Source organism: Canis lupus, chromosome 5, assembly GCF_003254725.2.
Source record: "Canis lupus dingo isolate Sandy chromosome 5, ASM325472v2, whole genome shotgun sequence".
NCBI lineage: Eukaryota > Metazoa > Chordata > Mammalia > Carnivora > Canidae > Canis > Canis lupus.
The window spans coordinates 71088022-71102531 of record NC_064247.1 but is presented as its reverse complement, the minus strand read 5'-3'; the positions used below and the strand labels follow the sequence as shown (position 1 = coordinate 71102531).

Here is a 14510-nt window from a genome sequence, read left to right as displayed (position 1 = left end):
ATTTAAGAACCTGGTTAGGATTCTCAAAAAAGGACAAAAAATAATAGGTTCTATAAATAATGAAGAAATGATCAAAATGAATAAGCAAAGGAAGATGAGTGATTTAAGGAAACTTAAAATGTAGTAGAATGAGAATCAGCATTACAGACAATAAAGTACACTATGTGGTCGATAGCAAACTTAAGAATACCTCTCAGAATCTAAAATAAAGGGACAAAAGATTAAAATGAAAAGAGAAAATATGATAACCATGGGAAAATGGAGAACAAAGATGATGTTTAAAAAGTACCACTGAAAAACTAAATAAATAAATTAAAATTTTTAAATAAATAAAAAAATAAAAATAAATAAAAAGTACAACTGAAAAACTGGAAAACTAGAACAGAAGGAAAACTGGAGATATAAAAGAAGAAAACAGTGGTGAGCTTAAGACTTACCACTTTATAAACATCTAACATGTTAACCATTTTATACAAAGAAAATAGTCATTTACACGTAAAGGTAACACAATAATATTCTCATATAAACAAGAACCCAGAAAATATACTTTTGTTAAAAAAAATACTTAATTATATAATAATTAAGTATTAATATTAAGTATATAATATTACTATTATATACTATATGCTACTGTAATTAAAATAAAAGCCTCAGGAACGGAGCAACCATAAAGAACCCAGCAATAAACACTGAAATCATTCAACATAGTTAAGTCCAAATAGCTGTTTTAAATATAGTTTTAAAACTGAAAGTGAATGTAAAAGTCACAATGTAATAATATCTGGTACTAAAACCTGTGAAGAAAGGGGAAGTAAACTATGCTAAATACTTTGTCTCAAATGGGAGCTGGAGGGTTGGGAAGCCCAAAGATATTCCTTTGCTCCTGACCCTACAATTAGAAAAAAACAACCAGAGAATAAATTTGAAACACTGAAGATAACCACAATCTATTAGCTGGAATTCACACAATCTATTAGCTTCTAAAACACAGACAAATATAACAGTAAAGTCAATATAATCCACACAACGTAAGATAGAAAATAAAGGAGATATTAGGGAAGTGCAAAAGATAAAACACATGAGTTAAGGTTACAGTAATCATATTTACTATAATAACCAAAGTGAATGTTGATTCATGCCTTAAACTCTTAAATCAGGCCCCCAAAACATGTTAAGCCAAAACCCACATTTTTCATAAAATGTATATACATGCGATGCAACATATATATGTGATATAACGTTTTAAAAATAAGAGAATACAAGAAGGCATGGTAAAAATGTAAAATGAATACTAGAGGGGAAATAAATCTAGGCAAGAAAATTAAATGAAAAAAGGGTGGGGGAGACACTTTATCATACAAATGGACATCATTCCAAATGAAGAAGATACAGTGCAATAGTCAGCAAGTACTTATCAATTCCCACAGCTTTTCAGGGGTAAAAAAAAATTCACATGAAACATTGCTCAATACTACTACAATTCAAAATAATACATATCACTTTTTTGAGTTGCTCTGTTCCTTACAATATTCCATTTAGATATATAAAGAAAAAACTGTTAGAAATACAAAGAAAGCTAGCACAAATACTGTGATTTTGTGAAACGTCAACATACCATTATTGTTAATAGAAGATAAATCAGACAAAAAATATACAATCTAAATTATAAAATTAATAAGTTTAATTTTTAAAATGGGATAATGAGAGAGCACATTTTCCTGACGATAGAAAACTGATATAGAACACATAAAAATGCAAAATTCAATACAATTACATGTTAATAACAGACAATACCTGAGAATAATTGATCCTGAGAATAATCCTTTTAAAGTAAATCCTTTTAGGGATGTCTGGGTGGCTCAGCGGTTGAGAACCTGCATTCTGCCCAGGGCATGATCCTGGAGGCCCAGGATCAAGTCCCAGGATTGAGTCCCAGGATCGAGTCCCACATTGGGCTCCCTGCATGGAGCCTGCTTCTCTCTCTGCCTATGTGTGTGCCTCTCTCTCTCTATCTCTCATGAATAAATTTAAAAATCTTAAAAAAAAAAAAAGTAAATCCCTTTAAAAGGAAGTTCAAAATTTCACAAGCATTGAATAAAAACTCAAGTGGAACTTTATCATGAAAAATGAAACAAAAAAAAATGTCAAGGTAAGTTTATTTTATTGCCCATTTAATGAAATTAAGGAACAAAAATATTGATTTTGGCATATTTGTTCTGAGAAAATTTGGGATCTCATATAACATCCTTCATGTTTGAACAATAAAAAGAGTGGTTTTTATGAAAAGAAAGACCAAAGCTTTATCAGTCTTCCAAAGATCCATCCCATGCTTTTCTATTTAGATATTTCTCCTCTGAAGCTGTCATGTTATCACCTCGTAGCTTCCTCTTTATTCTCTTGCATTGCACCCCATCCTTAGTTGTTGAAGAAATCTGAGTGATTCCAATAGTTCTCCAATATCACCCTCAAGCTTACAAAATTCTACAGGCTCTGTTTTTAATCAAAGATAAAAGATTGCTTTGTTTTGTCAGGAAGACATCCTACAATCAAACCAGCTAGAGGTGACTGGACAAAGAGATCTGACCAGTTAGACAGGTAAAGACCCTAGTCTTACTAGTGAAGAGACCTTTAGGATGAAACCAATTTCATAAGTGATTAATTCATCTGTGAACATTTCATGTTATGACAGTTTTCCTCCCCTATACAGCTTCATAACTAGGGAGTTAGATACTGATGTCTCTCCCCTTCATGGAATGTAAAATTCTGTCCTACATAATTAGGTGTAAGAAGATATCAAAATTGCAATGGCAGGTTATCTAGAAGTTAATCACAATAAAAACAGGTGATATCAAAACTACTAAGATACAGTCAAGGTGTTACCAGTGGGGGAATTTATGCAGTTAAATGCCTTCGTTATTAAATGACATTGAAAATAAACTAAGCATTTAATTTTGTATAAAACTGTGAAAAGATATGAAATTTAAAAACAAGGAATTAAAGATATAAATGGAAATCAAAGAATAAATCTAAGCTTTGATTCTTTTAAAAGATCATAACATTCCAAGACTAGGCAAGAGAAAGAAGGGAGGGAGGGAAAAAGGAGGAGGGAGGAGGAACGAAAGAAATGAGGGAAGGAGGGAGGGAAGGGAATGCACAAAGCACAATTATATAATGCTACGCATGGTGAAAAGGTCTTCAGTTGTAAAGTGATCAGGTTTGGGAAGACTCAAAGTCCATTTGTTCTTAAATCGAAATTAACAATATATAGTGACTGTTATCGCCATCTGTTGGTGGCAGTCAAGAGTTGACACTTTTGCTCTGGCTTTGTTCACATCTAAGAATCTTGTAAACTGAAATTTCAAAATGGTTTTAAATGTATAACTTCTGAATATTTAAATGGTACAAGATACCTTAGAGGCTATGTCAATTTTAGAATCTTGATGGAATTGAAAATGTGCTGGAAATTATAGTTAAAATTGACTTAAGAAGAGGTAGAAAAGTCAGAAACACAAATGACAATGTAAGTCAAAATAATTTTTCCCCAACATGTGTTAGAACTAGACAGGTGAGTACTTATAAGAGAGGAATTTAATTCCTATACTCTTGAAACTGTCCCAAAATATATAAAAAGAGGAAGACCTTCTAATTAATTTCATAAAATCAGTAATTCTGATACTATAAAAAGTCTGACAAAAATAGCCCCCGAAAAAAGGAAATTTGCAGATAAATTAAAATTATCAAATATGGAAGCAAAAGTCATTCAAAAAATTATAGCAAGTTAAATAAAATCATATACTCAAAGACTAATATATGGTCTCCAGTGAGCACTACATCTAGATGTGCAAGGATAGTTAATATTATGAAATCATCAATCTGATTCACCATGGTAATAGAACCAAACAGAAAAGCTCTATGAAGATCTTGAAGGGTAAAAAGAAAACACTTTAATAATATGCAATGCATGCCTGTTTAAACAATGCTACTGCAGTAGGGTGAGAATAATAGTTCATAAACATCAATAACATTTCCTCTCCTAAAATCAGGAGTAAGAAAACAATGCCTGGAATAACCATTGCTATCCAATATTATCTTGTAATTTTTGGTCACTGCAATAAGTCAGAAAAAGAAATAAAATGCAAATTACAGTAGTATATATAACTATTTGTTTTCAAAAACCAAAACAATCAACTAAAAGCAAATAAGTAAAGAAGCAAAGGGAAAAACAGAGAGAGAGAGACAAATCAAGAAACAGACTCTTAACTATGGAGAACAAACAGATGGTTTCCAGAGGGGAGGTGGGAGGGAGTCTGAGTGAAATGGGTGAGGGGGATTAGGGAGTGCACTTGTTTCAATGAGCACTGAATAATGTATAGAATTGTTGAATCACTATAGTGTACACCTGAAACTAATATATAACTGTATTAACTACTGGAATTAAATTTAAAATTTAAAAACAATAATTTTTAAAAATGAGTTCAGAGTTCTAATTTTATTTTAAAAATATTCATGAAACAAGACAATAGCCTTCCTACATACTAGTTATAATTATTTATATAATATCATGGGAGAAAATTATTTCACAAATGTATCAAAAACTATGAAATTTCATGAAATAAATTTTAAGTTTAAGACATGCTTTTAAATCCACAAAACTCTGGGTAGTCCAAGTGGCTCAGCAGTTTAGCACTGCCTTCAGCCCAGGGTATGATCCTGGAGACCTGGGATCGAGTCCCATGTCAGGCTCCCTGCATGGAGCCTGCTTCTCCCTCTGCCTGTGTCTCTGCTTCTCTCTCTCTCTCTTTCTCTCTCTCTGTGTGTGTGTCTCATGAGTAAATAAATAAAATCTTTTAAAAATAAATAAATCCACAAAACTCTAAAATAATCAAAATGGGTTGGACATATAAAGTAAAATACTGTGTCCATGAATGAGAAAACTTCATATGGCAAACAATCAGTTCTCTCAACTAATCCAAACATATACTATAATCCAACCAATATCTCAGTAGGACTTCTTTTTGAAAATAAATACAGGTTTTCAAAAATACAACTAATCAATACAGAGAATATTTAAGACTTTTTTTTAGGAAAGGAAATAAGTGGGCCTTTTCTGAAATTATTTTAAAATTACTACTAGTCTTGGTGCAGGACTAGAAAAATAAATCAATAGAACCCAACCCAATGTCCAGGAACTAAAAGAAGGATCTACAAGAAAGTGGTGTGTGATAAAAGTGGCAGGTCACAGAGCTGTGTGGAAAATAAGATTATCAATAAATTGTATTGAAACAATTGACTAGGCACTTGGAAAAATATAAAGTTAAACCCTACTCCAAATATACATTTGATTGTACTTAGGTCTTAAATTGTCTACTGCCCTTCCTATGAAACTATACTTCCATGCCTCATTGACATAGACTTAGCCATGTGACTTGATTTGGCCAATTAAACATGAACAGAAGAGACATGGCACATCCTAGTACAAGTTCATCATGCCATTCATTAACTGTTTCCACCATCACCCTTTGTCCCTTGGGCAGGAGAAACAGATATAGGCTGCTTCTTTAGGGTGGGTCCCATTAAAAAAGGCACACCTGGAAGAGCACCAAAGCTTGTCTGCAGCCAATATATAAAGTGAATGAGAAATAAATATGTACTATTACAAGTCATTGAAATTCGGGAACTATTTGTTACCATGAACAACCTCAAGAAAAATTAAGTGGTAGAGAAATAGAAAGAGGAGAGGTGCTCAGTCCAAATATCTATAATGAACAAGACTGGAGGTTGTTCAAGTTAGTGTTTTACTGCTTTGACAAAGCATGTGTTGAGAATGAATAATTCCAAGGTCTGTCATGAGGACTGCATCATTTGTCCTCCATCATTAGAAACATTATAGAAGGAAGTATATATACAGGATCTCTGTTCAGACTGCCTGAAGGCATGCATGACAGCCAAGAGAAATGGAGAAACATGTTCTGCTCTGATCTGGTCTGATCTTATCATCTCCAAGTTTGAGCCTCCACATGTGCCACGCTGGGATTATCTATCTACTACTTTATCCAGGCTGAGTGAGGCTCCAGCTATCTCACCAAGAATTTTGTCCTGTATTAATGTTCACTTCACCTGTTCTGTTCTCTTACCATCTTATTCTCTAATAGTGGGGTGAAGGAGGGTTTGTGTTCCCCTATCTGAAAGGCACTGATGGCTGAGATCCACACTAAAGAACCGTTTATCTCCTTTTATGCCAGAGCTAAAGCAGCGTTAGCCCCAAGGATCATTATCTAGCCAGTTCACATTGTATAATGCAGGACTCTGAAAATATGCATATTTCCCTTGTAGACAAAGCATTCCAAAGGCTCCTGAGATCCTGAAATCACCCACCCAACCAGAACAACAGCTGCCACTTGAAATCTTCTAAGTGTGACACAAACTCTTGAAAAGTAAAAGCAGAAAAATTAAGCAAATGAAGTTATAATGCCCAGCAGCCTGCACAAGTAAAAGTAAGTCAAATAATTAGGTCCATAATGGTTTAGCTCTGTAGCAGGTATTAGCAGAGATATAGGCTAAGGATTTAGGATGACAATCTCAAAACATGAGAGATATCCAGGCAACAAGATAAAATGTTTATCCAAATATTTAAAGTGAAATGTTGCAGATATGAGAAGCTTACTATTTTAACCAAAAGCCTTAAAACAAAAACATAGAAATCTTTCAAAAGAAGCTAAAACATTTCCCTGCCTTAGGCAGAATATATGGAGCATAGATTAACCATTTCTATGTGTCTCTGGATAATTAGGAATGTCAACTTTCACACCGTGCTGTGATATACGGATCCTCTTGGGAATTTTCAAGTGCAGAGGGTGCCTGTAGCTACACTAAATGACTTAGAGCTACTATAATGCTCACTTCATATTTTTGCTTTTTATAGGTTTTTTAAGTCTTTTCCTATGTTGTCATAACTCCCATGATTTGAGCATACTTCCAACCATTTAGCCAAGTTTGGATGAAAACTATCTCTGGTAAAAGTACATACGTTAGGAGTATGAACTGCTTAGGTTCCAGCTACTTCTAGCTAGAACTTGTAGAGTATGAAGTTTTTTGCATCTTATTTTCTGCATAATTGCCACTAATTGGCTTTTTTCCCCTGGATTTTCAGCTATGTTGAAGAAAGGTAGGTTTGGTTGGTAGGTGACAGTTGGCCAAATAAGATGCTATTGAATAAAATTAAATGTGTAATGAAGGTATGCACAAAACAAAGAAACAGGGTCCTTGGGAAATAACACAGGAAAAGCAAAGTGTAAACTAAATCAGAAAAAAGGAAAGAAGGGAAAGTCCTTGGCATTTATTGACTCTCACTATTGCCAAGTACTGCAATGAATACATATATTTTCACATTTAGAATTGCATTTGTCTATAATAGAAAACAAAAGTTTGCTTAACAAAAAGTCTAGAAGTTCGTGATTACTGCCTTTGGTTCAATTTCTCAGTGATACTGTCAGAAGCTGGGCTCTTTCTCTTACTGCTCTGCCATCATTCACAAACTGCCTATAACCTTGTGGTTACAATATGGCTGCTGCAGCCCCAGACAACACATCAAACATTCAAAGCAGAATGAAAGGGCAAAGACTATATTCCTGTGAGACTTTGTCTTTTTATTTGGAAGATTGACCTTCTTTGGCAAACTTTCTCTTTCATCTCCTTATCCAGATCTAGGACATAGGCTGCCAGGCTGAGATTCTATTATCCTTGAATAAATTGGGATGCTGTTAGGGAAAGAAAAAAAAGTATGGATGGGGTAAAAGACACTAATAACAATTTTTTTTACTCTAATAGGGAAACTGAGGCTCATGCATGTGACTTATTCAAATGCACACAAGGCTACATTTGAATTTGAACCTATTGCTCTTCTCTCCATGACCATGCAATGGTAGTAAAAATATACCCCCAGACAAAAGACATGAAGAGAAATCTCACAGAGGAAGACATAGACATGGCCAACACGCACATGAGAAAATGCTCTGCATCACTTGCCATCAGGGAAATACAAATCAAAACCACAATGAGATACCACCTCACACCAGTGAGAATGGGGTTAAATTAACAAGGCAGGAAACCACAAATGTTGGAGAGGATGCGGAGAAAAGGGAACCCTCTTACACTGTTGGTGGGAATGTGAACTGGTACAGCCACTCTGGAAAACTGTGTGGAGGTTCCTCAAAATGTTAAAAACAGACCTGCCCTACGACCCAGCAATTGCACTGCTGGGGATTTACCTCAAAGATTCAGATGCAATGAAACGCCGGGACACCTGCACCCCGATGTTTATAGCAGCAATGTCCACAATAGCCAAACTGTGGAAGGAGCCTCGGTGTCCATCGAAAGATGAATGGATAAAGAAGATGTGGTTTATGTATACAATGGAATATTCCTCAGCCATTAGAAACGACAAATACCCACCATTTGCTTCAACGTGGATGGAACTGGAGGGTATTATGCTGAGTGAAGTAAGTCAATCGGAGAAGGGCAAACAGTGTATGTTCTCATTCATTTGGGGAATATAAATAATAGTGAAAGGGAATATAAGGGAAGGGAGAAGAAATGTGTGGGAAATCTCAGAAAGGGAGACAGAACAAAAGACTCCTAACTCTGGGAAACGAACTAGGGGTGGTGGAAGGGGAGGAGGGCAGGGGGTGGGGGTGAATGGGTGACAGGCACTGAGGGGGACACTTGACGGGATGAGCACTGGGTGTTATTCTGTATGTTGGTGAATTGAACACCAATAAAAAATTAATTTATTAAAAAAAAAAATATATATATATATACCCCCAGAGTATATACCAGAGTAGCAGGAGACGGAAAAGTAGACCAGCCCCACTCACATTTAGAAAATATATTCCTGCATCCCAGCACAGCTACTTCCTAAATATACAAAAAAATCTTTCAAGAAGCAAATTCTTTACCTTTGCCCCGATTTGTAAAGGCAGAGTGGCCACTGCCACAGAGCTGGGAGGGAGAGTGGGGTCCCAAGAGGTGAAAGCCCTACTCAATGCACTGTCCCTACTCCATGGCTCAGGGCTAGCAAGGCTCTTCCTGCCTCTCGCCAGAGCTGCTCACTCATGGCCACCAAATTCATTAGACACATGCCTTGCCCCAGGTATTGAAATTTCAGTACCAGCCTCATCTCTGGCCCCAGAATTCACAAAATTCAATACTCCCACCCCCATTTTTTCCTCCCCTCTCCATCTAATTCTAGAGAATCGAGACAAGACAGTATTTACTCTTGGGTGTTTTTCCTCTTTGTAGCAATACCATCATTTTCAAGCATGCTGCAGAAATTAAAATCATTGTTCCTTTTTGTTTTATTAAAAATCCTGCCTTGGGACACATGATAAGCAACCTTATTAATTTTCTTTTGTATTTAAATGTTTCCAGAAGAAAAATAATGCAGTATTTTGCCAAAGTGTGAAAAGGGAAGTGATTGCACTAATTCTCAGTATTTAAAATCTCTGAGTTCCTATTCATCTCTATGTGGCTTCCATGATTACCGTTCTGAAATTCAGACCCAATCGGCTTAATGATGCCCCATTATCTAGAGGAAGAGTGCTTACCCTTGGGCCCCATGGATGAGCTTCAGAACATCCATTAAATTGAAAGCAAAAATTATACGTGTGTATGCATACATGCATGTCTTTTTCTGGAGAGAGGATCCATAGATTTCATCAAATTCTCTAAGAGATTGGATTAGTTTCCTAAAGCAGCCATAACAAATTACTTAAAACTTGGAGGCTTAAAACAATAAAATTCATTCCCACACAGTTCTGGAGGCCAGAAGTCTGATATCAAGAGGTTCACAGGACCACATTCTCTCCACAGGCTCTAGGGGAGGATCCCTCCTTGTCTCTTCCAGCACCTAGTGGGGCTCCTGGTGCTCCTTTGCTGGTGGTCACATCATTCACACCTCTGTCTTCAAAAAACCTTCTTCCCTGTGTCTCTGTGTCATTTTCTGTCTCTTAAAGTGACACTCACTGGATTTAGGGCCCACTCTAACCCAGCATGGTCTCATCTTGATCCTGACCTTAATTATATCCACAAAAAACTTTCCATACACAGTTGCAGAGGTTTAGAATGAACATCAATGGGGGGGAGGGGTTACTATTCAATCCATTAGGGATCCATGACCCTAAAAAATTAAGAACAAATGATATCCCAAGCTCCTGTGATGACGCCACTGGACATCCTGGATGACATTCCAGGACCTTGAGACTCTGTCACCATCCCATATATCTGACCTCATCTTCTGCAGTCACACTCCAGCTACCCAGGCTGCTCCCAGCTCCTCATACCACTGCACTTGTCTGCTTTCTAGCCTCTCCAGATGTCTTCTCTCCAAGTCTCTTCCATCTTGTTGTGGACACAACACACAATTCAATCTTTGAACCTTCACATCCTTGCTCCATACTTGTCCTAATAGAGAACTCAGCCAAACCCACAACTGACTTTATTTCCCTGAAAGAACTTGCAAACTGAAACCTAACCTACAGTTCTGACTCAACCTGCTGTGTTCATAAGAGTTCACATTCACAAAGACTTCCTTAATTCTCTGAGTATGTGGGCCCACACGGTTACCACCTATGAGATAAGTGCAATCATTACTTCCATTTTACAGTTGAGGGAAATGAGGGTTAAACAGAGTAGATAATTTGTTCAATACCACAAAGCTAGCAACAAACAGCTGTGGTCAAACCCTATATTCAGCCAAGTCCAGAGCCTGTGCTCTTGACCATCAAGAATTTTCCTGTTCAGGGCTTCCTGGCTGGCTGAGTTGGTTAAGAGTCTGCCTTAGGCTCGGGTTGTGATTCTGGGGTCCTGGGATGGAGTCCCACATTGGGCTCCCTGCTCAGCAAGGAGCCTGCTTCTCCTTCTTCCTCTGCCCCCTACTTATGCTTGCTCTCTTTCTCTCATATGAATAAATACAATCTATTAAAAAAAAAAGAATTTTCCTGTTCAAATAACAGGAATAACAGTGAAATTGGAACAAGGCAGAGTGGCAGGAGACAGAAAAGTAGACCAGCCCCTAATTAAATAGGCCTTCGAATGCTTTAAAGATAAACAGTAATTCTGAATGTGGTGGGAAACCAACAAGAACACTGAAAAGCATGATCTAAGAAAAGACCATAAGTTACTCATTAAATGGAGTAGTTTCACAGATTCATTCATTTGTTCATTTGTAAAATGGATATTTTAAAAAATGGCTGTTTATTGAGAACCTATGACATGCAGGGCACAGTGGGAGATAGTGGGAGATACAAGAATGAACATGTTAGATGAGATCCTGGTGTTCCCTGATTTTTTTTTCCAGTAGAAGTAAGAAGACAATAACCAAAAAGGGATTAAACAAGCTAAGGCAGATAGTGATAAGTATTATTCTTAAAACAACTACAGAATGGCAGGGAGATGGGAGAGCAATGATCTACACTAACAAGTCAGGGAAGGTATCTCCAAAGAGGTAACACTTGAATGAAGATGTAAGTAATAAGGAGGAACCAACTGAGTGAGGATCTAGGGGCAAGGTCCAGGGGAAAGTCAAGAGAGAAAGGAGGGAGAGAGAGAGGGAAGATGAAAGTGTTAGAATTAATTAAGGGAGCAAAAACCCAGGAGAAAGAGAAGTTTATGGGACCTAGAGCACAGCAAAAATGCACAGACATCATGATTTCTACAGCTACATTTAAACAGCCTTGGTAGGATTGAGGAAAGGTGAATTATTGTCATTTGGACACTCTGTGACAGTTCATTAGCACTCCTAACTAATGGAAGATGACAAAGATTGGGCAAGAAAAGTGACTGCAGCAAATGCCTTGGCATCTCCAACTCTTCATCTTTGGCAAACAGCCTCTTCAACAGTTCCTTGGCAGCTGGGCACTCCCAGAACTGCAAGGAAGCATGGAAGATACGATCCTTGCAATGCAGCAAAACCAAGAGATCTCCAGGAGATAGGCTCTGGAAGATCAACATGGGATTTATCCATCTTCTGAAGAAAGCGAAACCAGCAGATAGCCTGGGCTCCAACCCATGCAACCCTGGGCCACCCCATCTCAGAACCATATTCTATCATATCTCTCTTCCTCACATAGCCAGACTAGGCAAGAAAGGATTACACTCCAGCTCCTGGGAAAAGCTTCAAGCTGCACATGTCACCAAAAGACCTTGAGAAAGCTATGGGAAAGTTTCTAGATATCTATGTAGGAAACAGTTGCCAAAGGAGACTCGTGGAAAGGCAGGACTCACTATGTCATGACTGCTTGACAATTGTCACTGATTTAGCTCTGTAAACCAGATGTTCCCAGTACTCTGGCTTGCTGAGGGCTCATCTTTTATTACCCAAATAACATGGCTAAAGCCACCATCTTATAACAGAAGTCCTAGGACTCTTCTCATATCTGAGAGAGAGGGAATGGGGAGGAGAAGTAATGGAGTAAGGTTTATATTTCTCCTGGTCATCTAGCTTCCTCTGACACCACTCTTCCTTCCTCTTCCTTCCTTCCTCTTCCCTCCAAACAACACTATCCAAGGCTGTAGTGTATGGTTAACTTTTACTGGGGCTTTTAGGGATAACAGAGGTGGTTTCTTCAAAACCACTTCTTCACAATAGCACCTAAGCTAAAACTGCACAATTTTTGCGTAGTTCCCCAATATTCCCCCTCCACAGGCAATTTCTCACTGCCACCATTTTACCTAAGGTGCTGCCTCCCATCATATTACTGGGACATGCTCCTCACATGCTGGGCCTCATAAGCCCCTTTTCTTGGGTAACCCACCAATACTAAAATCCTTACTTTCTTAGTGGGAAGATTTAAGTTCCTTCAACTCACTCTCACAAGTCTAGGCTTTGCATGGAAGTTGGCAAAAGAGCAAGACAGAGGTTCATCTTTCTGAACCACACAATCCCATCAAAGTATTTTACTCCATCAGAGAGCCATCCACCTCTGATATTCATACTGTTCTTCCCCCCAAAGGCAAAAACTTGATATGTATAATTTTTTGATAATTTTTTTTCTTTCTGCCATACTGCATCATAATCCCATCAAGATATATCAAGACAAACACCATCAATGAATTCACTGTCTTCTATAGTCTATTGAATTGATGCTTTAAGGAAGAAGAAAAAAACACCCAGAAATTAAATGAGGTCATTCAAATGCTTTGAATTCGTGAAACTGTGCAATGTCAACATATGGTGATGATGCCCTAGACTCAGTTCTATGACTATTTAATGACTGTGGTGGCTCATGCCTTGTGCAAATCCTTCCAGACCACTAGGCTAGTTAGCAGCCTCCCAGTGGTCAACCACATTCTTGGAGCATAGTTCATAGCTGTATGAACTATGTATGCTATCACTGATGAATGTGTTTCAGTCCCATGCCTAGAAATCAGGCAAGCCCACTCCCTACACTACACAAGTTCAAGGAACTTTAGGCATTGCAAAATAGCTTATTGCAGTGGTCTTGCCATCTCTTATGTTGCTCCTAATTTTTGATCCTCACTTCCAATACTTCAGAACCTACCTGTGTTCTGACTTTCTGGCTTTGTTTCTTACTCTAAGCCTCATAGTCATTCCTTTTCATCGCTGGCAGATTTTTGCTTCCTAGTTTAGACTTCTTTACTGCAGGGCTTCTCAACCTCAGCACTACTGACAATGGATCTAGATAATTATTTGTTATGAGGGGCTGTCCTATGCACTTTAGGAGGTTTAGGGGGCACCCCTGGCCTCTTCCCACTAGATGCCAGTAATACCTCTCCCTAGTTGTAACACCCAAAACTGTCTTTTAACATTGCAAATATCCCCTGAGGCAAAATGGCACTCACTTGGCCACTACTGGTCTACTGAAAATGATTTAATTTTTTAAAAGATTTTATTTATTCATTCATGAGAGACACACAGAGAGAGAGAGAGGCAGAGACACAGGCAGAGGGAGAAGCAGGCTCCATGCAGGGGGCCCAACGTGGGACTCGATCCCGGGTCTCCAGTATCACACCTTGGGCTGAAGGCGGCACTAAACCACTGAGCCACCCGGGCTGCCCTGAACATCAGTTTCACTTGTCATTTGGTCCTATTAGCTTCTGAGTGCTGTGAAACACCACCTCACAACAGCTTCAGATCTCTAAAAGGAACCAGGAGAGATGGGTTGTTGGCTTCATCTTTGGCCTCTTGTGATGGAGTTGGGTGAAGACTGGCCTGCCCATGAGGTACTTCCTCAGGACTCCAAGAAGAAGATTCCTAAACAGTTCAAATACAGAAACTGATTTTGTCTGGTGGGCCAAAGCCAAAACATCCACTTGAACATTAATTTAGCCAACTTTAGTATGCTAGCAAGTCCCCATGATTGGATGAATTTTTCACTTTCACTCATATTTGGGGGCTTGCACCGAGCCCATTTTTGGCAAGCCAGTATTACTAAGAGGACACAGTTGAAGAGAGGCAGAATTAGGAGAAATTAGGCTGTTTACCATCTATATTG

The 14510-nt window shown here is 37.9% G+C and overlaps 1 protein-coding gene and 1 long non-coding RNA gene across 3 annotated transcripts in view; one reads left to right on the top strand and one right to left on the bottom strand.

The window, feature by feature from the left end:
• The window catches only part of CDYL2 (chromodomain Y like 2), a 270014-nt gene that overhangs the window by 174283 nt on the left and 81221 nt on the right, over nt 1-14510 (bottom strand). The window lies entirely within an intron of this gene.
• The window catches only part of LOC112646703 (uncharacterized), a 38647-nt gene that overhangs the window by 13839 nt on the left and 10298 nt on the right, over nt 1-14510 (top strand). The window contains exons 3-4 of the long non-coding RNA XR_003127813.3: nt 2532-2595; nt 6334-6494. This is a non-coding gene — a long non-coding RNA (uncharacterized LOC112646703). The remainder of the gene's footprint in view (nt 1-2531; nt 2596-6333; nt 6495-14510) is intronic.